Source organism: Pongo abelii, chromosome 21, assembly GCF_028885655.2.
Source record: "Pongo abelii isolate AG06213 chromosome 21, NHGRI_mPonAbe1-v2.0_pri, whole genome shotgun sequence".
In the NCBI taxonomy this organism is placed as follows: domain Eukaryota; kingdom Metazoa; phylum Chordata; class Mammalia; order Primates; family Hominidae; genus Pongo; species Pongo abelii.
In genome coordinates this window covers 54,584,363-54,610,507 of record NC_072006.2, presented here as the reverse complement: position 1 = coordinate 54,610,507, position 26,145 = coordinate 54,584,363, and the positions used below count along the sequence as shown (strand labels likewise).

The window sequence follows — 26,145 nt, the reverse complement described above, 5'->3', positions numbered from 1 at the left end:
CGGGCGCGACTGGCAACCCCTCCAGCGGGCGCGACTGGCAACCCCTCCAGCGGGCAGAGGCCAGGGACGCTGCTTAACATCCTACACTGCACAAGACAACCCCACTACAGAGCAGCATCCAGCCCCAAATGTTAATGGTGCCGAGGCTGAGGAACCTGGTGTTAGAACCTGAGTCAGGCCATCTCCCTCCTGTGCCCAGAGCCCTCCAATGCTCCCACCTCACTTGCAACCCAGTTCAAACTCCTCCTCCTGTAGCCCTCAGGGCCTGGATGATCTCTGGCTCTCCTTCACTTTCCCCCACAATGCAAGCTTGTTCCAACCTCAGGGCCTTTGCATCTGCTCTTCCCACTATCTGGCATGCTCTGTCCCAGACATCTGTGTGGCCAGCCCCTTCAATTCCTGCAGACTCAGCCCCTTTCCCCAGTGGTCTCACTGTGGGACATGCTATGTCTTTCACTTATTTGTCATTTCTTTGCTGTCTCCCCCTCCCAAAACCTAAGAGCCATAAAGTCAAAGGGTTAGTCCATTTTGTTTCCTGCTGTCTCCCTAGTACTTTAGCATATACTAGATGCTCAATAAATGCTTCCCAAACAAGCACATGACTTGGTATACCAGGCCTCCTGTGCATTTGAATTTTAGAGTTGCAAAGGTTTAGTCTCTGCTGAGGGCTGGTGATTCCTTTGTCCTGGAGGAAGAAATTCTGTAGTTCCAGGACTCCATGATCTGAAGCATCTGAAGCATCCATGGAGCTTCCATTTGAGGCCCAGAGCATTGCCCAAGGGTCTCACCCAAGGCCTCGCTTAAAGAGGGGAAGACAAGTAGGGTGAAAGAGAAGGTGAGGCAGGGGCTGAGCCAGGAGTTTGGGAAGGCTGAGGCTACAGGTGGTGGTGGGTGACAGAGCTCAGCTTGCGTGGGTCCCAGGGCTTCACAGCCATCAGGACTCCAGGAGTGCAGCACCAGCCTGCAGATCCCCATGCCCTTTGCAGCATGAGACACACCCAGGGAGGCGCTGGGAGGGGGCTTCTGGAGACCTCCGGCCACAGCTCAGAAAATAAAGATGGACAATTTGGCTCAGGAAAAAGCCACGTAAAGTGAGTTATTCACCAAGAACCAGAGCCAAAACATCATAATGAAGAATGACCTTAGAGAATGTCCGGGCGAGGTGGCTCACACCTGTAATCCCAGCAGTTTGGGAGGCCGAAGCAGGCGGATCACGAGGTCAGGAGATCGAGACCATCCTGGCTAACATGGTGAAACCCTGTCTCTACTAAAAATACAAAAAAAAATTCAGCCCGGCGTGGCGGGCGCCTGTAGTGCCAGCTACTTGGGAGGCTGAGGCAGGAGAATGGCGTGAACCTGGGAGGCGGAGCTTGCAGTGAGCCGAGATCGCGCCACTGCACTCCAGCCTGGGCGACAGAGCGAGACTCCATCTTAAAAAATAAATAAATAAATAAATAAAAGAATGACCTTAGAGAGATTTGACTAGGTCACTGTCTTGCCACGTGGGGGATACAAATTGTGAAAATAAATTGATTTTCTCTTTGACCTAACACAATTATTGTATAATTGCTGTGGTGCACACAGATTTTTAGAATGAACACACTAAAGCAAGCGTGGATACATTTAAATATATTTAAACCAAATTGCATGACTGCACAATGCAATGTTCTTTTCATTGTACTTGACATTCCTGACATAATCACTGGGAGGGTCATTTCTGCAAAATGATTCCATCTGCCCTGTGGCCACCGCTGAGCCCTGGTCACTGCCCCCAGAACTGGCCCACTGCAGCTTCTGGAAAAATAGCCGGGCTGCAGCCCCACCCACCCCAGAACGGAGTCCTAAGCAATCAGCCCCCAACATTTCCAACTTCTGATTCATAAATGTGGCATGGCTGCATGTGATTGGTGGGCCCTGGTCACATGTCCATACCCAAGCTTTGGAGGAGCAGCCCTCAGCCCCCTGGCTGGGGTCCTGGCTTCCTCCTCCGCCCCCACTCCTTGGCCCCACACCTGGCTCCTCCCGCCCAGCGCACATCCCTGGAGGCGTCGGCCTCGTGTCTTCGGTTTTTAAATGACCAAAGAAGTATCATGCCCCATTTTAGAAATGAATAACACAGGCAGGATATGTGTTATGACTTTTAACAACTAAGGGGCTAATTTCCCCCACTACGAAGGCGGTCTCAAACAAGACAGACCCTCCGTGGAAGAGAAAGTATAGAAACAAAAGTGAATTGGGAACAACTAGGCGCCTTGGGAAGGCGAACATGGATGAAGCAGATGTCATCTCTTCTGAGCTGCGAACAGGAGACACACCGAGGTTCAGAGGATGAGAGTGACTGAGATGAGGAGGAAGAAGGAGAGAGTTTCAGACAGAGGGGACTGCTCAGGCAGAAGGGTGGAAGGACTGAGAACACGGCTGCCGCAGCTAGAATTGGAACCTTCTAGACCAGAGGTGGCCCACGGGGCCACAGATATCCACAGAGTCAGGTTTTGTTTATTTGTTTTTAATTTGACTCGTTGGCCAACATTTAAAAATCAGGACTTTTCACATGCAATCTCAGACTTCTGGCTTCTCTTACTAAATGGGAAGATCCGGGCCGCCTGCTGGCTCAGAGGCCACCGTCCCCTGAGGAGAGCCTGTTCTCTCCAGTTCACCGAAGCCAGCACCAGCCCACCTTACTCATCCTGTCACCTTCTAGCCCAGAGGTGCCTGGGTTTTGGTTCCCTGTTCTAAAGCCTGCTAAGGAGGACGCTGGGGAAATCAAAATCTCGAACAATTCTCTCAAGGCTGTTCAGCAACAGAGCTACAGCCCGGGACTCGGGACACCCAGTCCTGCTGGGGACACCAAGTCCCTCCCCACAAAAGCTCCACAGACCCCACCTCAGTCTCCAGGAGCTGCTGACCCTGGCCCGGAGTCCCAGGGGACCAGGAGGCCGGGCTGGGGAAGGCCCCGTCCTGTTTAGGTTTTTGTGGTCTCGTGAGTAACCGAGTGGAAAAAAACAAGCTTGAAAAGATAACAATTACAACGAAATTAAATCAAATCAGACCCGTGACTCATTTATGGAGCCGTAAAAACAGAAAACAAAAACAAGCTGGTTCTGGAGAAGTGAGGCCAGGGTGAGGAGGGGAGAAGTCGGGGAAGGGAAAAAAATAAAGCAACAGCAGCAATAGCCCCGGGACTGTAAATTATCCCAGCAGGAGGAAACCATGCCGACCCTGGAGGGGCTGGGCCTCGGGGGTTCCGGAGCCAGGAGTCCCAGGACCCCGTGGGAGAGGCCAGAGACCCCACATGCCTGCAGGATGGCTGACCTAGTCCCCCCAAACACCTCCGTGAGTTGGGTACCATTAGTGTGCCATTTTGCAGACAAGGAAGCTGAGGCTCAGAGGGACCAAGTGACAAGCCTCGATCACCCAGCCAGGAAGTGAGAGGACTGAGATTCAAACCTGGCTCCAAAGCCTGTAACGGGGTTCAGTTTTGTCATCTAGAAAACAGGCACCTGAGCTCAGCTCTGTTCCAAAAACAACAAAGAAGCCAGAGTCCTGGAAGCTTCCCTGGATGTTTTGGGAGCCCCGAAGCCTGACATCAGACATGGCTGCGCCTCTCTAGGTCTCACTGTCCCCATTTGTTCACTAATGGGGTCACATCAGGCAATGCCTAAGGAAGGCCCCAGCGGGTCTGACCCAGGGGAGCTTCAAAGCCTGTTTCCCAGAAGCCTCTGCCCCCGGAGATGTAAGAGGAGCTGGAGGCAGAGCCAGAGGGAGCCAGCCCTGCAGGCCCACGATTCCCTGAGAGGTCGTCCTGACCCAGGGAAGAGACTGCGCAGGCAGCAGGAAGCTGGCCAGGCAGAGAAAGCAGGGGCGCCGGGCTGATGAGGGTGGGATTTGATGGGGCGAGAAATCGGGAGCCAAAGCTAACACCACCACACGGCATTGGGTTTCAGGTGCTTACTAAGGGTCGGGCATGGTGCTAAGCACTTTCCATTCATTCACTCATTTATTCTGCAACTACGGACTGAACATTTCTTGTACGAGGTGCTTTGTTGGGATCTGGGGACACAGTGATGACCAAGAGAGACAAAGATGGAGCTGCCACCCTGGAGCGGGTCGACAGAATAAGCAGGAACCATGATGAGTCAGGTAGCACTGAGAGATGCAGGGAGTAATTCAATAAGGAGGGAGTGTCGGGGGCAGGAAAGGCCTCATGAGCTGCGACGTTTGAGCAGAGACCTGAAGGAGGTGCAAGGGCCGGCCCAAGCAAAGAGAAGGGCACAGGCGGAGGCCCTGGGTGGGGCATGCCCGGTGCATTTGAGGACCAGCCAGAGGGCCAGCATGGCGGGGGCAGAGTCAATCCCTCCAACAGCCAGGGGAGCAGGCACTGTATTACCTCCTCTTACAGAAGAGGAAAAGAGGCTAAGAGAGGGGAAGTGACTTGCCCAGAGTCACACAGCCCGGAAGTGGCAGCGTGAGAAGCAGTCACTCCTCGCAGTCAGGATGTGCCGGGGTGCATCCATGCCAACAGTGGCCCTGTGTGTGTGACGAGGCTGCACGGCCCAAGGGTGGCTCCCAGAAAGCATGTGTCACCTGCGTTGGTCACAGCCGTGGGTGGTATGATTGTGCAATCCAGCACCCTGCAGGGAGCCAGGGGCCGGGACAGAGGCTGGGCCAGGATTTGACACAGCCCTGACCCCACCCCAGGCTCAGCCCTGCCCTCACTCTGCCTCTCAAGCCCCGTGGGGTCTAGGAGCTACCAGACAGCCAAGAATCAAGGGAGCTCACTCACACTGAGGTGCAAGTGACTGCTAGAAGCCCCTGTTTTGTCCCTATCCCTGGGCTTACCCTTTCACCAGGTCATAGCAACAGCTTTGCAGACTCAGTTTCCCCCTCTGTCAGATCGCGGGTCCACTTAGTGGGTCTCCAACAGCAGTTGCAGGTTCTTGGGTCCAGAGAGAGCTCCCTGAGGTCGCACAACCAGTGGCTGACGGAGTCAGGGTGACCCTGGCCTGCTCACTCCTGCCTGGAGGATGCCTCACCCTGAAGCTCAGCCACCCAGGCTCCACCACTCTCCCCTCACCCAGCCTCTTGCTGCCCACATGTCCAGGCCCTGGCCCACACTGTCCACTCTCCTGGGAGTGCCTTTCCCCTCCCCCTAAGAAAAAAGAATACGGGATGGTCAGGGGTGTAGAGGGAGAGATTGTTGAGCAGGCAGAGGCTACTTAAGCCAGGGGAAGGGTCAGAGAAGGTGGCTGTCGAGAGTGGCATCTGAGCTCAGACCTGAAGGAGGTGAGGGAGTCGTGGACATCCATGGTGGACGAGGGCTCCAGGGACCTGCAAAGACCTTGAGGTGGAAAGACCCAGGGCTTCTTGAGGAACAGCAGGAAGCTATCAGGGCTGGAAGGGAGTAAGCGAGGGAGAGAGGCAGCGAGGTCATCAGACAAGTGGAGGGTTTGCTGGGGGGTCAGGGTCACACCCGGCCCCGCAGGCCACAGGGAGCTTTCACTCTGAGAGCTGGGATCCCTGGGAGGGTCTGTGCTGGAAGGTATAAGTCCCTCCTGACAGGTCCCTCTGGTCGTGTGTGGAGAACAGACTGTGAGGGGCTGAGGGAGAAAAGGAAGCCAGGAGGAGGTGACTGCACCAGTCCAGGCGGTGGTGCTGGTGGCCGTGGCCGAAGCGGGGCGGTGGAGGTGGGGAGACAAGGGCAGACTCCAGGTCCACCTTGAAGGTGGAGTCGACAGGATGTGATGAGCGATCAGATGCGGGAGCGAGTGAGAAGAAGAAGGCAGGGGAGACTCCCAGGTTTGGGGGACCACCTGGAGGATGGCGGAGCCATCAGCGGAGGCAGGACTGGTTTCAGGGGGCAGATCAGGAATGGAGTCCTGGCCGACCTGGGTTTGAGGCTCCTCCTGGTCATCCCAGCAGTGACAGAGACAGGTGGGTGGAGACCCCTGAGTCTAGCAGGGGAGGCCTTGGGGAGATGGCCTTGGAAGTCGCCAGCATTTAGATGAGGATGAGAACTGTATCTTCGGTGTCTATGTCCCCCTTCTTCCCTCTCACGCTAGCAGAAGGCCCAACCTGGGGAGGAGCTCCAGGGTGTCCTAGGGACCCAGGAATAAGTCCATAAGCGTGTGTGACAAATGCCCACCATGGTTCAGGGCCATGCCAAGCGCTTTGCCCACTTGATGCCTTTCATTCTCACGACACCCTGAAGGGGTAGGGACCACCCCAGTCCCATTTTACAGAGCCAAGAGGTGAAATGACTTACCCAAGTGTCACCCAGCAGTATGGGAAGGCTGCTCTACGGGAGGGACAGGGAGCGGCACACAAGGCCATCAGGGAAGGCACCGCAGTGCTCAGCAGCCGCGGATCACCACGCCCGCCCCCTGGCTGGGGAAGACCCCAGGTTCCTGAGTCTCCCGCATCGCCTTCTCCAGGCAGCAGGCAGGATTACCTCTTGGTGATTCTGGGGCCTCCAGAAAAGGGCTGAGGGCAAACCGGGAGCTCCCCAAGGCCAGCAGGGAGGAGGCTGGGGAGGAGCTTGGGAGGAACCTGGGTGTTTTGAGGGCCAGGCAATGTCCCAAGCCAGGTACCTGCAGGCCTCCAGCATGAGGGAGGAAGGGACAAAGACTCCAGGGCACACTTGGGGGGCAGTGAGATCCCCTCCCCCACTTCCATGGAGCTCTAGAAAGCATCTCCCTGCCAAGGGTGTTCTCCCACCGATGGCTTGAGGCCATCTTTAACCCCAATGGTGGTGTGCGGCCGGCCGTGGGGTCTCCTGCAATTACCTGGAGGAATCCACCTTCAAGCAAGCTGAAGTTCACGGCGGGGGGGTGATGCACACCACTTGTTCAGCAACTGTTCATAAAGCACCTACTAGTGGCAGACCTCTCAGCTAAGGTCACCAGAAGGAAGAGGCTTTGGCAAGGTCCAAATTGACCTGAAAATAGGACTCTTTCCATTGACCTGACCTTCAAACAGCATTCCTTCCTCTGCGGGATTCAAATTATCCACTTATGATCCATGTAGGATAGGGAAAGGGAACAGGAGTTGGCAGCTCCCCACGGGGCAGAAGAGGAGGAATAAGACCCAGGTATTATGTATGGAGACCCAACCTTGTGACAGACACTGCGCTGGGACCTCAGTTCCTAATCCATAAAATCAAGCTTATGACACGTCCTTCCTCCAGGGTTGTAATGGGCTAATCCAGGGATTAGCAAACTTTACTGTAAATGTCCAGAGAGTTCATATGTTCAGCTTTGCGGGTTTTAAGGTCTCTCTCACAGCTACTCAACATTGCAGTTGTAGGGTAAAGGCAGCTGTGGACAATATGTAAATGAATGGGCATGCTGTGTGCCAATAAAACTTTATTTATAAAAACAGTCTGTGAACCAGGTTTGCTGAACCCTGAGTTAATGGATACAAAACAAAGCACCTGGTGCATGGCAGGTGCTTAATAACGTTTGAGGAATGAGTGAGTGAAATGATCGGGCCTCTTTAACTCTCGCTTTCCCCATCTGCTAGAAGAAATCATTACACTGAGTTATTTATTGAGTGCTTTCCAGGCCACACAGGGCTTCAGGAAGCCCAGCACAGCCCTCTCATCGTTCCTCCTCATAAAACCCCGAGATCGGGCTCTCAGTGGTCCCATTTTACAGGAACAAAGGCTAAGGGCCCAAGGCCACAAGGTTGGAATGTGGCAAAGCTGGGATTGGAACCCAGGTCTCCAAGACCAAGCCTCAGGCTCTCTGAACTGCCTGGCGTTCCAAGGCTATCCCTGGAGTGTGGAGCCGAGACTGGAATGTTGTCCCTGGCTGCAGGGTCTGGCTTCAGATTCCCAGCTCAACCCCAGATGTCAATCCCCTCGTTGGCCCCAACTCCAGGCCCCAAGCCAGGGGTCTCTGCCTGTATCCCCTCCTGGGCAGTGGGTCAGATACACAAGGAAGAGAGAAAGAGGTAGAGACGAAGACAGGGACCGAGAAATACAAGGAGACAGAAAGAGGCAGAAACAGAGAGACACAGAGAGAGACAGAACTCAAGAGGGACTAACTCATCTCCCATGCCTCTCTCCCTCCTGGGGGCCTTGGAAACTCCTTGCCAGCACCCCGACCCATTCCCACCATCACCATTGACTCCCTCCAGGAAAAGATTGCTCTACTGCCCCCCACCCCACATGGTGCTGGGCTGGAATCCCAGCCCAGATGCTGACCTCTGTGTGACATCAGACAGGCGACTCTCCCTCTCTGGGCTCAGTCTCTCCATCTGTGAAATGAGAACACCAACCAGGGCAGTTTTGTTGGCTGCTTGATGAGAGGGGGCCTGGGCCTGACACCAACAAGCACCTTAGAGCCCTGGGCCAGGGGAGGGAGGTGAGCTCAGGGCTCCTCTCCCCAGAGAGGTCACTATTCATTTATTGGTTCTTTTAACAAATATTTATTGAGCACCGACTGTGTGCCAGGCATTGCACTAGGTGCGTAAGGTAGACAAAAGTCCCTGTCCTGATGGCGCCAATGTTCTGCTGGGGAGACAGGCAAGATCCAACAAGCAAATTCATACGAAATGTGCCAGGTGGAGAGAAGGCAACCGGTGGGGTAGTGGGGGGTTGATAAATCCAGGCAAGTTGAGGGGAGGAAGTAAGGGTGTAAGGTGTAGGGTGGCCAGTGCAGGGAAGCTCCTTCGAATTCTTGTCATTTCTCCAGAGGCCATGACAGTTTTTATATTTCAGCCAGCTGCTGATGGTGGGGGACTCATTATCGATGCTCCCTGAGTTTCCGGCTCCATGCGGGGCACTCATCAATTTCATCACATTGAATCTCCTCTGCAACCCCAGAAGACAGGTACTCGTTTTCATTTTTATTTATTATTAGTATTGTTATTTCTAGAGATGGGGCCTCATTCTATCACCCAGGCTGATGTGCAGGGGCATAATCATAGCTCACTGCAGCCTCAAACTCCCGGGCTCAAGCAATCCTCCCGCCTCAGCCTCTAGAATAGCTGGGACTACAGGCGCACACCACCACACCCGGCTAATTTTTTAAAAATTTTGTAGAGACAGGGGTCTCACTTGCCCAGGGCTGATCTCAAACTCTTGGTCTCAAGCAATTCTCTCGCCTCGGCTTCCCAAAGCGCTGGGGTTACAGGCATGAGTCACCACACATAGCCAGAGACAGGTACTCTTATTGTCCCCATTTCCCAGCTGAAGAAACTGAGACCCAGAGAGATGAAGTGACTTGCCCAAGGTCACATCGCTGGAAAGGGGCAGAGCCAGGATTCAAATGGGGCCAAACAGGGATATAATCCAAGGTGAGATGGGCCGATACGATACCAGGGCAAGGGCTTGAAGGGGAGACAATCAAGCAGGGAACAGGGCTTATGCCAGAGCCCTCAGCAGCCAACAGGTTAAGGGCCCGGGAATCTGGGTCTCTGGCCCCAGATAGGGTGACAGCCACACCCAGGCTCAGCCTCTGGCCCGCGCCGCCTGCTGGGAACACACAGTCCTCAAGACTAAGAGGCTCAAAATAGAAAGCGCAGGACCTGGGTCGAAGCCTGGAATGCCCCAGGCAGGCAGACCATGACTCCTGGAAGGGCCCAAGGCTGCAGGGCTGGGGCTGGTGGGGCGAGAGTCACTGGTATCCACTTGTTAGAGCCTGCGTCTCATCTTTATTATTCTCCTGATGCAGTTTCCAAGATGCCAGCTCCAGGATGTGACCAACCCGGGCTCCTCTCCTGGCCTAATCTCAGACCAGCTGTGTGGCCTTGGGCTGGTCACCTACCCCAGAGGACCTCAGTGTCCTTATCTGCCATCGGCTCATAGAGTTGTTCATTCAGGCAGTCAGCTGATGTGTGTCGAGCACTTACCATCTGCCAGGCACTGTGATAGCACTGGGGGCACACAGAGAACACAACAGACAAAAATCCCTGCCCTCACGACTAGGTAGAAAGACCCCACTGTGCTCAGAAGGAAGTGGGGGGGGGCGGTCAGGGATGGCTTCCCATGTGGGCACCCAAAGGAGTTGCGGGAGGGAGCCCTGTGGACGCCTGGGAGAAGTGTTCCAGGCAGAGGGAACAGCCAGTGCAAAGGGCCCAGGGCAGTGTGGGCCTCAGGCTGTTTCAGGAGCAAGGAGGAAGCCAGCGTGGCTGGAGGGTGAGTGACGAGGAAGGCTGGGAGGGGAGACAGAGGCAGGTCAGAGAGGAGGCCCCGAGAGCCAAGGAAGGAACGAATCTGAGGGTTTATTCTCCAAGCAACAGGGATCCCTTAGAGAGGACTTTGCTGTGGACGGATGTGGGCTGGCCCGCAGTTTTAACAGCTCCCTCTGGCTGAGTGTGGAGAGGGGATTTCTGGAAGACCAGGGAAGAGACTTCTGTGCCAGCAGAGATGAGCAGCAATGGTGGCAGTGGAGGCAGAAGGAAGGGCTTGGGTCGGGGGTCTGCTTGCAGGAGCTGCTGGGAGGACCTGCTGAGGGAGAGAAGGGAAGAGGGCATGGGTAGGGGTTGAACAGAGGCCCCCTCCACCCTCCAGGCCTCAAGGAGCCCCACAGGAAGTGGGTGGTCAGGTGGCCCAGCTGGGAAGGCTGACTGGTTTGTCCAGCCTGAAGCCCACGACCCTCTCCCCACCCTCTGCCAGTGGCAGCCCAGGGCTAGAAATGTACCTGGAATGTCAGCCATGAAGCCCGGCCAGACAGTGCCCACGGGACCTGCTGGGGGCCAGGTGAGCACCCTGGCCACAGCCCTGCCTACATGGGGAATCTCTCGGACCCATTGACCAGGGTAAGTGGTAATTACAGGCCCTGGAGCAGAGAGGGTGGTGACCTCCAGCCAAGACACGCAGGGACTGCGATTCTCACGCAGGACCCCTAACTAGGCACGCCCTCTTTGTTGCTGAACAGGCAACAAACTGCCCCAGAGACCAGAGCGTGTAAGCAGAAAGAGCACTGGGCTGTGAGTCTGAGACCCCAGGGCCTTCTCTGAACCTTAGCCCCCTCATCTGCCAAAGAAATATTTATCCATGCGTGCACGCTTGCATTGCTTCCCGAGTGTTTACTGGGCACTTGTCCTGGACAGGCGCTGTGCTGGGGGCTGGGTGTACAGCAGTGAACAAAACACACAAAAATCCCCACCTGGGCAATGGTGACATTCCACTGGAAAGAGACAGACAAGAAACAGGATCAACCAGCAGGTTAATTTCTAGGATACGCGCTAAGTCCTAGGAAGAAATAAAAATAGCATGAGGCCATAGGAATGAGGGGCTGGTCAGAGAAGGTGTCCCCAGGGGTGACTTTGAAGCAGAGGCCTGACCCTAGACAAGGATCCGCCATGGGGAGAGCTGGCGAGAGCGTCCTCTGTTCCAGAGGGAAGAGTGGGTGCGAAGTCCCTGAGGCAGCAGCAGGATAATTGGCAAGTTTATGGCAGAAAGATGAGGCCACCGTGGCTGCGGGTGAGCAGAGAAGGGAGAGGCAGTGAGGTCAGGAGGGGCTGGGGCGTAGATCCTGCAGGCCCTGTGGGCTTCTGCTCTGAGTGAGTTGGGAGCCATGGAGGGTTCTGAGCAGAGAAGGGATAGGATCTAACTTGAGCTCTTACAGAATTCCTCTGGCTTAGGAAGGCGAGAGAGAAGGCAGGGAGACCAATGAGGAGACGACTGCAAACATCCTAGCTGGACCACAGCAGGGCAGGGTAGTGGGGGTGCACCCTTGGACGTGTGGATGAGTTTGCTGATGGGCTGCCCATGGGAACAAGAGGGAGAACCCAGGTTGGGGGCCTGGGCAGCCAGGTGGCTGAGGTTGCCATCGCTGTAGCAGGGAAACTGCAGGTTTGTGGTGGGGGTAGACAGAGCTCCCTCTGAGCATGAGACCCCCACCCAGAGTAAAAGAAGGACGCCCAGTCCCCCACACCCCTGCCTCAAGCACAGATCAGTGAAGGGATTCTGTAGACAGGTGGCCCTGGAAGCTGTGATCTGCAGGGATGAGGTGCCTGCTGTCTACCTGGTGAAAGTACTACCAATGCGGCTCTTGCGGCCACCCAGTCTCACCCCCCAGGGAGCAAACTTGGCACCTGTTCTTTGCCCTACCCTGAACATCCACTGGGCTCCCAGGGTTGGTCCCGATGTTCATTTGGAATCTCAGGGATGATGGGTAGGGAAGGTGGAAAAAGGCTGTACCTCTTTCCTACACATCTCCGTCCCCTGTCAGCTAAATAGGGCTAAGGACTCGCGATCAGTTCTTCCTCTGCGCCCCTGTCCCCATACTGCCCCAAAAGCTCTCAGAGACAACGTGACTTGTGGGCTCTGCAGCCAGGAACGTGCTCTGGTCCCGTCATCTCACACTGCCCCATCCCCCTCATAGTCACTTGGTTCTCTGCACGTTAAGTTCCCTTTTCATAGATGGAGGAACTGAGGTTCCGAGAGGTGAGGCAGGCTCCCAAGTTCACACTCAGGTTAAGTGGCAGGGCCGGGACTCACACTCAGGTCCATCTGATTCCAAAGCTCTTAAGCCCTGAGCATTATAGCTGCTGGCTTAGGTTGGCTCCCAGAAGCTGACCCAAGACAAGGGTTTGGGTGCAAGCGGGATATTTGGGAGGTGATTCTAGAAACACTGGGAAGGAGTGAGGAAGTGACACAAGGAAGGTGGATGAGCAGGTCTCCTCAGTGGGCAACAGGAGCCCAACCCCCCAGAGGCCTCTGGGAGAACTCGCAGAAAGTACCTTCCCACTGTCCCCCGAGCCAGAAGCAAGGAAGCTTCTTGCTTAGCCCTGAGTGGGGGGACAAACAGACCCCACCTCTACTGGCAAGGGTCTCTCACTTGCTTCCCACACTCTCGTGCTCAGAGGAAGCCCTTGGGCAAGAGACTCAGGATAGCAGCTGCAAGGGCGACCTCCCAGGTGGGCACCAACAGCTTCTGAGCCCCCCAACTTCCAGGAGAGCACTCACCCCAGGGAACAGGATGATGTTCAGTGGGATGTGGCTGAGTTGTGTGACTTGGCAAGTAGCTTCATCTCTCAGAGCCTCAGTTTTCTACTCTGAAGAAAGGAACCATTAAAAAAAAAAAAAAAAAACTGTTTCACAAGGGTTGCTGGGGATTCGATGGGACATGAGGTAAAGGTCTGAGAATCACACTTGGCACATAAGAGGTGCTTTTTATGTATTTGTGGTTAAATGAGAGCATGCCTGGTGCATAGAAGCCACTCCACTGTAATAGCTATTATCATTATTATTATAGTTTTGTTGTTGTTGTTTAGGTCCTCTCCATGACTGCGCAAGCCTAGGTCTGCTCTGTGGGGACAAGATGGTGGCTGGACAACCTCCCCAGTTTCCTGGGTCCCACAGCCTCTTGCTTAAGGCTGCCTGAACTTTGGGGAAACAGAGGAGGAGGAGAAGGAGGAGGAAGGGGCGGAGGCCTAGGCCAGGCCTGCTAGCGGTAACCGCGGGCAGTGACCCCCCCTGAGAGGCCCCCATTCACCCGTTCACCCATCGCCAGAGCTGCCTGCCCATTCCACACAGGGGACGCCTCGTCTTGCACAACACAGGAAGGAGGAGGCCTGGGTGGCGGTGGGTGACGCCGGGACCGTGTCCACCCGGCTGCAGACAGGATGGGCAAGGGAGGCCCCGCCAGGCTTCCTGTGTGCCGAGCACACTGGGCAGAAAGGAGAAGTGGGGTCCAAGGTCACTGTGAGCTCTGGGCAGCACCTTCCCCTCCCTGGCCCAACTGTTCCGCCTGTTCTCCCTGACTCAGGCGCCCAGGGTTCAAACCCCACCAGCTCGGCCATGTACCAGCTGCATGACTCCGGAACACACAGCTCTCAGGGCCTCTGTGTCAGGGCCACTGCCAGGGTGCGGGGAAGCCCTCTGGGGACTTGTCATCATCATCCCCATTTCACAGATAAGGAAACCAAGGTCATGGGGTATTTTCTCTCTCTCTTTTTCTCCTTTTTTTTTTTTTTAAGAGAGATAGGGGGTCTTGCCCTGTTGCCCAGGCTGGAGTGGAGTGGCACAATCATCATAGCCCACTTCAGCCTCAATCTCCTGGGCTCAAGCAATTCTCCCACCTCAGCCTCTCAAGTAACTGGGACTACAGGCGTACACCACTACACTCAGCTAATTTTTTTTCCCCCCTAGAGATGGGTTCTCACTCTGTTGCCCAGGCTGGTCTGGAACTCCTGGCCTCAAGCAATCCTCCCACCTCTGCCCACCGTCGTAAGGTATTTTCAAACAGCATTTGTTATACTTGAAGATTTAGAGGCACAACAGGGGAGCGCAGACCTGAGGACCTACTGGGTGCTGCAGACACACAGATGAGGCCAGCGTGGCCCCTATCCACCATCCTGGGTCCACAGCAGGCATTACTAATCAATGATGAGTCTCCTTCCTAGTATCGTAGATGCAGCCTCAGAGCCCTGCTCAATACAGCTCTCCAGCCACAGTCTCCATCTGAGCACCCAAGGCCTGAGTCAGTGGGGAAGGTAGATCTGCCTGCTCCATCCAGCAACAAACTGGACCAGAGGAAAAATCTGCCCAAGAGCGAGGCTGCCCTCTGGCAAGCTACCTTGGGGTACTTCCCTCGAACCTGTCTCCCCCAACTGGCTGGGAGTCTCAGGCTGACTTCCTTGGAGGCAAACTTGATCAGGAAAAGGCAGCTCAGAGGAAGCATCTGCCAGCTCCCAGGCAGCCAGCAGGGCTGGAGCAGGGGGTGCTGGAGCAGAGGCAGAATTAGGAGATCAGCAGGGCCCAGGCAGAGCTGGGGCAGGAGGTGGTGGGGAACAGTGACAGAGGAACTGGAGCTGGGCCTGTTCCTGGAGAGGAAGGGTCCAGGACAGGGCAGGGAACCGGCTGGGACCCGGAGAGGCCAGATGGCCGGCAGGTTGTGGGCCCCACCGGCAGTGCCAGGGAAAGTCCAGTGACCCAGAGTGCCCGGGGCCGGGGGGGGGATTGTGTAAAAGGAAAAATGAAACCGAATGCAGAGCCCTGGGCCTCCCGCCAGGCCTGGCCATCTCTCCCCACATTCGCTGGCATCGCCCCCATCCAAGTTGCCATCCTCACTCGCCTGGACATCTGTGGCCATCTCCGCCTGGGTGTCCCTGCTTCACACAGCCAGAGGGATCTGAACTGGGATCCCGCCCAAGTCTCTCCCCTGCTTTGACCCTCCAGTGACTGCCCATCCCATTGGAGTTGTGATCCAGAGCCCACCCCTGGCCCCGAGCCCTGGATGTATGGCCCCAGCCTGGTCTCCACCACCCTCTCCTGCTTCTCTCCCCCACACTCATGCCCCGCCAGCAACACTAGTTCCTTCCTGTCCCTTAAATCTATCAACCTCATTCCTCACTCCGAGCCTATGCCTTTGCTATGCTGCCTGTGACACCTTCCCCCATATTTTCCTTTGATGGCTGCATCTCAGTGAGGTCTCAATAAATGCCCTCCCTCCAGAACCCCCAACCCCGAGCTACCCCAGACTCCTCCCCTGTCGCCCTCCACCGTATGCCTCTAGCGTATGTTTGTAGTATCCGTGTCTGGAAGTGTCTGCTTATTCGTTTACTTGTCTTTCTCACCAGAACATCAGCTCCACGAGGGTAAGGGCAATATCCACCCTGGTCACTGCTGTATCCCCAGTGCCTGGCACAGTACTGGACACAGAGTAGGAGCTCAATAAATATTTGTTGAAAGAGACTGAGAGGAAGCTGCTTAAATCAGCTAGAAGATTCTCACTGAGACCTTCCAAGTCCCCACGTGCCATCCCTCCCTGGGGATGACAGGCCATTCCCCGCCATATGTTAGTCCCTGAGTGGTGCACGGTATTGGAGAGAATTCTGGTTTCAGCAGGAAAAATGATCCTGCCACAAACCAGGAAAGGTAGGGCAGCTCCAAAGAGATGTGGGCTCCATCTCAAAGGTGATGGGGGCATTTTTGTCTTGTTTGTTCATTGCTCCATAGTACCAGGACAATGCCTGAAATATAATAGGCGCTCAATAAATATTTGTGGAATGTCATATACATGGGTTCCTTATCTAATTGGCTACTCCTTTCAGGGAGAAAAACACTTTCAGCTTATTCAACCAACAACTGCTGGCTAGCCATTCAGTGAGGACCCACTGTGTGCTAATCTGAGAACATTCCGCAGGAGAGACTGATCCTCCCTTTACAGAATAGGAAGCCAAGGTCTTCATGGGACTTGATGGAGGTCACCAGCTAGGTTCAGCTGACCCCAGAGTTCTCTAAGAACCCAGACTCGAGGCCTGGGGTGGGAGGGTGAGGCCTCCCCAGACTCCTGCTCCCCACCCCTGGGCATCCCCAGCCCCCTCCCTAGGGCACGGAGGGGTGAGGACAGGCGGCTACTGCTTCCCTTTTGGGGCATGTCACAGGGCTGTGGTTAAACGGAAGCAGGGCCCCTGCCCATCCCGAATGCAGGCCCCCGAGGGCCCCACCCTCCCCATTCCCTGCCCAGACTCTTCCCAGCTGACTGTGGGCATCAGTTCCCCGTTCCTCTTTTCTCTGAGCAGAAGGAAGTGGGTGGGGCCATGGGAACATCTCACAGACTCAGTTTCCCCATCTGACAAGTGGGTTCAATCCCTGGCACCTGCAGGGGTTGGTCTGTGGGTGGGGGTTCAGTGAGATAAATCATGAAAGACGAAGAGACAGTGATTGTTATACCCAGACCAGGAAGGCAGAGGTGGGCAGAAGTGCCAGGTGACCCTGTCTCCTATCCCACTAAGGATCGAATCCAGATGCCCACCCCTGGCCCCAAGCCCTGGAGTATTCAGGAAGAAGCTGGTGCTGCTGGCTCAGACCCTCCCAAGAACCCCTCTGCCTTTCGCATAGAGACTGGGCTGCTCTCACCGGGAGCCTGTCCAGCCCCCACCTCACCTTCCTCTCCACATCTGCCCCTCACTGCGAACCGTCCGCCACGTGGACCTGCGAGCCTGTTAGCCTCTCCTACTCTGCTCCATTTCACAGCAGGGCCCTTGCATGTGCTGTGTCCGCTTGCTGGAATATTCGTTCCTCCCTTTCTCATCTGCTTGGCCTCTACTCACCCTTCAGTTCCCAGCTCAGCTTCTAGGAAGCTTTCCCGAACACCCTAACCACATCAACCTCCTTCCCCCTTTACTGACCCTCAAATCACCTTGTACTTGTCACCGTCACAAATTGACATTTTGAAGGGTGTTCATGTCCCCCACCGGCCTGGGAGCTTCTTGTAGGCAGGGATCATTGTCACCCCCAGCTCAGTGGGTGTTTCATTAATATGTGTTGAATGAATGAATGATGAAGAATGAACGAAGGGGACAGGCAAGTCACGTCCCCCAGACAACCTCGCCAGACACATCCTGCTCAAGCCTTTGGGTCCTGCCCTGCCCGGACCCCCTTCTCCAGGCTGGCTGTTTCTGCCACGCCATTTCTGGTCCTCAAAATGCCCCCTCCCTCATCTCTCGCCCCACTTTCCCAGTTGGAGACCAAAGGGACGGACCTCGATCGTGGGCCTTCAAACTGAGTTCCACTGAGCCTGGTGGTATTCTAAGGACAGGCCCTCGGGTCACCTGGAGAAGTGGTAAAGGTGGGGGGCGCCCACTCCTTATACCTACCAGGACAGCATCCCCTTGATCTTTTTTGTATTCAGGGAAGCCACCGCGTAGGCGCTTTAACCAATGAGAATTCAACTGCACACACTCAGCAAAAAGAACAAATACAGCCTTGGAGAGAGAAGAGCCAATTGCCAGGTGGCTGTATCGGGAGAGGGAGATGTGGGCTGGTGGATCCCCCCAGGCCGAGTCTGCTGGGTGCGATTCCAGCTTTAACGCAGCCCTGTTGCTACGATGTGGTCCCTGAACGCAGGCCACAGGGTGGGCCCATGAGACCCAGCTGAAGCGGCCGTGGGATTACACAGGCGGAATCTGTGGAGAGACCGTACATCCGCCTCGGTTGGAGGGGCCAGGTCCTTCCTGTGGAATCCCCAAGGGGAAGTTGGCCGTGGTGGATTGCCACCTTGCCAGACAGCTCGGGTGCTTGCGCCTGAGTGAGGCAGGCCATCGCTCGGGGTCCTCTGTTTGAACAATAGGCACCACAGCTCAGGAAAAGAGAAAACAAAAACAATAACCATCGGACAAGATGTCCCCAAAGGGAACATTGAGCACGGACCAAAAGTTCCTAAATTCCATTCCTCGCAACTGTCCCCTTCCAGACTCCTGGAGGTTCTGTGATACGGAATGAAGGTTCCAGGCTCCAGTGCCCATTGCTCTGGGCACGGTGGAGGCTTGGAGCTGCTCCCCCCACCACTGGGACACCCACTGTCATCCAGGCAGTGATCCTGGAAGGGGAAAGGCGGTGACCTCAGCCCAGGGGTCACCTTGGGACCCAGACACCGTCCCTATGGACTGCATCTGTGGGAGGACTCACAGAGCCCGGCGCCAGCTGCTGCGTTCTGTGCACTGCCCTGTGCTGGCCCCGTGCTGACTAAGACACAGTCCCCACTTGCCAAAGCTGACCTTCGGCAGGTGTGGTAGGGGTGGACAAGGCTACTTTCAGGGATGGTTTGGGAGGCCTCTCACAGGCCCGAGTGAGGGGATGGGGTTGATCATGGAACGACCCAGAAAAACAGCACCCAGGAGAGGTGGGGCAAAGCTCCGGGTGTTCTAGCAGGAGGAGGGAGGTCGCTGCAGCCAGGGGAGAGGGGAGGGGAGAGGGGAGCAGAGGTGGGGAGGGGGAAGGCCATGCAGGGCCGCCCTTGGGGCCAGAGCAGGGACTGTCTTTCTCTCTGAGGGAGGTAAGAGTAGGGTTTGGAGTGAGGCAATGGTGTGACCTGACTTGGGTTCCAACAGGAGCCGTCTGGCTGAGTGTGGAGGGCTGTGTGGAGTGGGTTGGGAGTCCAGGGTGGAGATCCTGCCCAGGCGGGCGAGCAATGACCAGACAGAGGAGGGAAGACTTGTCGAGTTCTGGGTTCAGTCCACAGGCAGAGCCGATGGAATTTGCTGAGGATTGAATGTTGGGGTTAGAGAGAGAGGAGTTAAGGACAACTCTGGGGTCTGACGCCTGGCCCACTGGGTGGGTGGCAGTGCTGTCTTCTCAGCGGGGAAAGACACCCATGTCTCCCAGTGGGGTGCGCCACTGGGACACCCATGGACAGACTGACAGAGCCCGCATAAAGGCATGAGGGACCCCGCACAGCTGCGCTCATGGAGCAAGGGTCAGATGAAGGCAGGAGAAGGGCCATTTTCGAGGCCCAGGGAGGAACGGGCAGGGAGGTAAGAGGAGAACCAGTGAGAACAGCAAGCGGCCATCAAGAGGCTGGGGAAGACCGTGCTCAAGGAGGGGGAAGTTACCCAGGGGGCAGACACTGCCAAGAGGACCAGCCAGAGAAGGCCGAGCAAACCCAGGCCCACTGTGCCACTTAGGAGGCCGTCAGTGAGACTCCAGCTGGTGGCCAACCCAGCCGTGCCCCCATCACCTTCGGAGCCCACATCTCTTTGGAGCAGCCAGACAGGCTGAACCCTAATTGGCCTGAGTCAGCCACAGGAATTCCTTTCTGGTTCAAATGTGGACATGTGAGCCCATCATTCCATGAGACACCAGGGGACATCCACTGGGACATCTAAGAAAAATTGTTGGCCGGGCGCGGTGGCTCACGCCTGTAATCCTAACACTTTTGGGAGGCTGAGGTGGGTGGATCACCTGAAGTCAGGAGTTTGAGACCAGCCTGGCCAACATGGTGAAAACTCATCTCTACTAAAAATACAAAAAATTAGCTGGGCGTGGTGGCCCGCGCCTGTAATCCCAGCTACGTGGGAGGCTGAGGTAGGAGAATCACTTGAACCCAGGAGGAGGAGGTTGCAGTGAGCTGAGATCGTGCCATTGCACTCCAGCCTGGGCAACAGAGCAAGACTCTGTCTCAAAAAAAAAAAAAAAAAAGTGAGATCCTGGAGGAGAAAGTCCCCTTTTCTGTCCATCCCTTCCTAGTTAGGATGTGATCATGTGGGACGTGATGTCTTGAGCCACAGCAGGCACTGGGGCCCATGAAGAAAGAGAAGTGAAGAGATGCCTACCTAGAGCCTGGGAAGCCTGCCCTGGAACGCTGGAACGGCCCCACATTAGACTTCATGTTACAAGATTTAATTAATATTTTTACTGTTGCAGTCATAGAAGATGGCCTAACTGGGGCAAGAGGAAACATAGGAATGAACCTGAGGCAGGGGAGAAAATGGAGAGAGAAGGGATGAGGGCTGGAAGGGGGTCAGAAACACCCAGGCACGGGGTTCAGATGCACAGCAGGCTCCCTAAGTGTGAGTTGCTGTTTCTGCAAACAGGAGGTGTTCCCTGAGCACCTACTCTCTACCAGGCACATTTCCAAGCCCTGGGTGTCCATCAAGTCCTTTAATCCTCCCAGCAGTGCCAGGGAGGCTTCATCTCCTCCCCACATCTCTGCTTCCCCCGCCCCATGTTCAGATTCTAAAAAACCAAAAGGGCTCCCTCTAACTCATCTTTCCCCCAGAGAGCACTGACTCCCCACGGTGTCCCACTGAGCCCCACTGAGTCCAGTCCACCTCAACTTTCCTGCCTCTGGGAACAGGGTACCCACCCTCTGAGGGCCCCACTTCCCAAAGTTCTTTGTCCTGGCACAGCAGGTGCTAAGTACCTCCCTGGACCTCCATTTCCGCATCTGTAAAAAGCCACTAATCCTAGTTGCTCCTCCTAGGCTGGTTGTGAGGACCCAGGAAGGGCCCTTGGCCCAGTGCCTGGCCTGTAGTAGGGCTCCGTAAGCGTGAAATCTGATTATTGCCCCTTATATTTATGGTTATACACAGGGCTGGCCCTGCCTCCTGCTGGAGCCGTGGGTCTGTCCAGGTTGAGGAGCTTAGGTGCTTGGAGCGTCCCCAGGTCCCAAACAGGGAGCTGGAGTAGGAGGCGGGAGCATGAAGTCTCCTGAGCCCCGCCCGCCACCTCGCCCTGCCGCGCCTGCTCAGCAGCCGCCCCACCCTGCCACCTTGGTCTCTGAGAACCCATTGTTCCTACCTGGCCCTGCTCCAGGGTCCTGGCCTTACCACTTCCCTCTAGGATCCCCCGCCACCCCCAGGAATTGGGCCTCCCCATGGGGTCCTAAATTGGGTACCAGATGTGGCAGCTGTCCAGCAATGGGAACAGGAGCTGGAACCCCAGTTCTGCCACATCCCAGCTGTGTGACCTTGGGCGCTTCCCCTCTCTGAGCCTCAGCTTCCTCGTTGGTTAAATGGGGTGACGGGACCTCACAGGGCTGTCATGAGGGTTTTGTGAGCTCAAGATGGCAGAGTGCCCAGCATGTAGTAGGGCTCAGGAACATTCATCCTAATTTCTCTGCTCCTCACGGGCCTAGAGGAAGAGCCAGGAACACAGAGGCAGTGGCCAGAGTGGGTAGAGCACTGGAAGGGGAGTCTAAGTCCAGGGTGTTGGCTCTGACCCTGCTGTGTGACCTCGGGCAGGCTGTGGGTATCTCTGGGCCCCAGAATGAGGGAAAGAAGTAGCTGGGATCCTCCTTCCTCCCCAGGAAGCAAAGCAGAGGGGTGGTGCCAAGTCTTCTTTTCATTTTTTTCATTTTCAGCACAAAGGGCTCAAATGGAAAGCAGCTGCAGAGACAGAGAATCCGATTGTGAAGGCACCCGAGACTCCAGGCAGGCGGAAGAGGCAGCGACTTGGGTGCTGGGCTGGGTAACAGAGGCCAGGATATCGACCAGACACTCCAACAAGCAGGGGACAGCTTGTGGGGGCGGGGGGCGGTCTCCCACCCCTCTTCAGGTGCTGGCCTAGGAGACAGGGACCCCGCCTCGGGCATCTCCTGCTCAACCTCAGTTTCTGTGTCCAGACATGGGCAGGCCATTCTGACTCTCTTAGCCTTGGTTTCCATCTGCAAAATGTGTCCAGTAGTGGCACCTTCCTTCTAGGGAGGGGTTGGTGTGTGGCTAAGGTCTCAGGGCAGGCTCCTCAGTCAAACAGGCTTGGCTTTGATCCTGCCTCTGCCTCTCACTAACTGTGTGACCTGGAGTAAGCCACCTCCCCTCTCTGTGCCTTGCTTTTCCCATCTGTGAAATGGAAACAATAATAGAACTAACCTGCTGGGGAGATGAACTGAGAAGACTCAGCCTGGCGCCTGGAGCAGAGTAAAGACTAATGATTATTGTTGACTTTCTTTTTGGAGGCAGAGTCTCACTCTGTTGCCCAGCCTGGAGTGCAGTGGCAGTGGCGCGATCTCGGCTCACTACAAGCTCCACCTCCCAGGTTCAATCATTGACCCTCCAGCCTCAGCCTCCCGAGAGGCTGGGATTATAGGCTCGCACCACCACGCCCAGCTAATTTTTTGTATTTTTAGTAGAGACGGGGTTTCACCATGTTGACCAGGCTGGTCTTGAACTCTTGGCCTCAAGTGATCTGCCTGCCTTAGCCTCCCAAAGTGCTGGGATTCCAGGTGTGAGCCACCGCGTCCGGGCATCTTTCTTCTTATTATTATCCCAGGAGCTCCATCTGCTAAGTCCCCAGCCTCAGAAAGCCTCCCTTCCCCTGAGTGCTGGTTCATCTCAACAATTTCCTCACATATTTCCTGAGCAGCAACTATGCCAGTCTTGGCAAAGCCAAGGTTCTATCTAGGAGAAGAAAGACGTTAAAAGAAGGACCCGTGTGTGAAGGGCTTGGTGAGTAGCAGAGGCTCAGTGACACTGTTCATCAGCACCTGCCTCCTCAGCTGCTCTGTGCTGGACTCTTTCTGGGCTCTGGGGACACAGTCTTCAAGGGAGTCCCAGTCAGAGGGTCTGGGTGGGGGTGAGAAGCTGGTGTGTGGATGAGGCAGTTTCTCACACTGTGGCAAGGTCTGTGATGGAGGAAGTCCAGGTAACTTTGGGAGCCAGAGGAGGTCAGGATGGGCTTCCTGGAGGAAGTGGTTAGGAATGAAAATAACATCTATTCAGCATTATTATTATGATGTGTCAGGCACTGTTCTCTCCTCAACACCCCGCTCCAGAAGGTTTTCTTCTCACACACCCACTCTACAGGTGAGTCTGGGATCACAGAGGCCCAGTAGGGTGCCAGAGGTCACGTAGCCAAGACATGGCACAGCTGAGATGAAACCCCGCCGTGGGACACTGACCCACCCCCTGCCCCCCGACAGCGCTCTCCAGCCTCCAGGCCTTTGCTCCAGCTCTTCCTTCTGCCCAGACATTCCAGACCCTGCACCGTCTCATCCCCACTCTGCTGGAGGAATGAAGAGAACAGCCCCTGGAGGCCACAAAGTGTCTTCAAGCCTCAGTTTTCCCATCTATGAAATGGGGATAGCATGGGGCTTTCCTCTCGGGCTGCAGAAAGGATCGAGAAAAGGCTTATTATTCACCTAGGGCCTAGCCTTTGGGAACCAGTCCCGAAGGACAGCTGTTATTATTGCTAATGTTGTTCCTATCACAGTGACAGTGTGTCCCATTAGGCCTACAAACCCCTATACCTCAGCTTTTCCTGTAATGAAACCTGCCTGCTGAGGCCTCGGTGAGGGCTCATTTAATGATAATCTTTAGGGAAAAGAAAATATATCCCCCAAGCTGCCTGTGTGGCTGCAGCCCACGGGGGTAACCTGATGCCCCTCGCCTGACCTGGCCCCCAGGTCTTTGTGTGAGTCCTGCCCAGATTGCTGTATTTGTCCAAACCCAAAGCCAAGGCTGGCATGAGCTCAATGCTCCGCATTGTGCCAGAGCCAGGCCCCCAGGCCTCATCCTTCCTCCCACTGGGGATCCAGCCCCCAGGAGGTGTCACACGGGAAATTGGAAACCCAGCAGGGCCCACTGGGGTGGCCTCCTGGGTGCCAGGCCCTAGGCTCACGCTCCTTGCATGTTGCCTCATCAATCCTTCACGACCTCACTGTGCAGAAAGGCACATACTGTGCCCATTTTCCAGATGGAGAGAATGAGGCCTGGGGAGCCAAATTGTTGCTACAGTTCATGCCGGTGGAAGTGGCAGAGCTCAGGTCAGGCTGAAGGGGGGCCTGGGAACCCTGGATCTTCAGCTGGAGCCAGGCATCTTGGGGAGTAGAGATGAAGGAAAGCCGAACCATGTGGCAGGGGGCACCATGGCTAAGGATTCCACCCTGAGTTCAAGTCCAGCTCTGCCACACGCCCTGCACAGAAACCTACTCCTCTCTGAACTTTGCTTTCCTGAACGAAAAAAATGAGGGAGCAGCTGAGCACAGCAGCTCACGCCTGTAATCCCAGCACTTTGGGAGGCCGAGGTGGGAAGATCACTTGAGGTCAGGAGTTTGAGACCAGCCTGACCAACATGGTGAAACGCTGTCTCTGCTAAAAAGACAAAATTAGCCAGGCGTGGTGGCAGGCACCTGTAATCGCAGCTACTCAGGAGACTGAGGCAGGAGAATCACTTGAACCTGGAAGGCGGAGGTTGCAGTGAGCCCAGATCGCGCCACTGCACTCCAGCATGGGCAACAGAGCGGGACTCCATCTAAAAATAAATAAATAAATAAAAAGTAACAATAACAATAAATAAATAAGGGAACAATAGCTTTTCCTCAGGGGCTGGGAGAGGACTCAGGCCATAAGGTAGGTGAAACACTTAGCAGGTAGTAAGTGCTCAATCTACAGGAGCTTAAAAACCCAACCGCACCCGCCATGGGGGAGAATCTGTCTCCTGCCTGCAGGTCTGAGATTCCAAAACACTGAGGAAATTTGGCTCCAATGGGACCTGGTATTTGGGGAGGGAGTTAAAAAGGAGAGGTGGGGGAGCAGTTTTTGGAGATCACTCTCTCCTAGGAGTTCCCTCCCCTCTTCCCAACTTCAGTTTCTCCAACTGACCAGGCTCCTGCCCAGCCCCTCCTGGAGACACTAGTTTTGGGGCTGATTTTGTTGCTTGCTGTTTTTTTCACATCTACACATACAATCACTCAGTCTAGTGTGTCTCACATGCCCGCATGGAGCCATTGTGTGTGCACTGTTGTGGTTTTTCATTTTTACTTTTCTGCAAAAGCCTTCTTTTTTTCCCTTGTTGACCATTGAGAACGGATTCTTACATATTTTTCTATAAGAATGAAAATCCCATACAGACTGTCTGCCTGGACAAAGGGTTTCTTTATCTGTCATTCCTTTTACAAATCAGAATCACATTGGGCATCCTTTTCTGCATCTTATATTTTTTACTCAAGAATACCCACACAAGGCCAGGTGCGGTGGCTCACACCTGTAATCCCAGCATTTTGGGAGGCTGAGGCGGGTGAATCACTTGTGGCCAGAAGCTTGCGACCAGCCTGGCCAACATGGTGAAACCCAGTCCTGTACCAAAAATACAAAAATTAGCTGGGCACGGTGTTGCGCGTCTGTAATCCCAGCTATTCAGGAGGCTGAGGCACAAGAATCGCTTGAACCCGGGAGGCAGAGGTTGCAGCGAGCCGAGATCATGCCACTGCACTCCAGCCTGGGTGACAGAGCAAGACAGTCTCTCAAAAAAAAAAAAAAAAAAAATATATATATATATATACATACATATATATACACACACACACGAAACAAGTCCTTGTATACCAATTACCATAGCAGCACTAGACACAGTAGCCAAAAGGTGGAAACAACCCAACTGTCCATCAGTCAATGAATGGATATGCAAAATGTGATCTAACCATACAACAGTATTTGATCATTTTTTAAAAATGAAGTACTGGTGGGGCGCAGTGGCTCACATCTGTAATCCCAGTACTTTGGGAGGTCAGGGCAGGTGATCACCTGAGGTCAGGAGTTCGAGACCAGCCTGGCCAACATGGTGAAACCCCATCTCTACTAAAAATACAAAAATTAGCTAGACGTGGTGGCACATGCCTGTAATCCCAGCTACTCGGGAGGCTGAAGCAGGAGAATCACTTGAACCCGCGAGATGGAGGTTGCAGTGGGCTGAGATCATGCCACTGCACTCCAGCCTGGGCAACAGAGTGAGACTCCATCTCAAAAGAATTAAAATTAAAAATTAAAAATTAAAAAAAAATGAAGTACTGATGCATGCCACAACATGGAAGAACCTCAAAAACATTAGGCTAATTGAAAGAAGTTAGACACAAAAGGTCATATATTATATGATACTGTTTATATGAAATCTCCAGTATAGATAAACCCATGGTGACAGAAAGAAGACTGACGGTTGCCAGGAACTAGGGGGAGACAGGAATGAGGAGTGACTGT

At 54.9% G+C, this 26,145-nt stretch overlaps 1 long non-coding RNA gene across 2 annotated transcripts; it reads right to left on the bottom strand.

The window, feature by feature from the left end:
- Window positions 1–10,204: 10,204 nt before the first annotated feature.
- Window positions 10,205–13,404, bottom strand: PELATON (plaque enriched lncRNA in atherosclerotic and inflammatory bowel macrophage regulation). 2 transcript variants are annotated; one of them, XR_008517198.1, is made up of 3 exons: window positions 12,917–13,404; window positions 11,112–11,197; window positions 10,205–10,450 (listed from the first exon to the last, which is right to left on the bottom strand). It is a non-coding gene; the product is annotated as a plaque enriched lncRNA in atherosclerotic and inflammatory bowel macrophage regulation (long non-coding RNA). The 2 variants fall into 2 exon arrangements; XR_008517199.1 differs by having other exon boundaries at window positions 10,205–10,447.
- Between the last annotated feature and the right edge of the window lie 12,741 nt (window positions 13,405–26,145).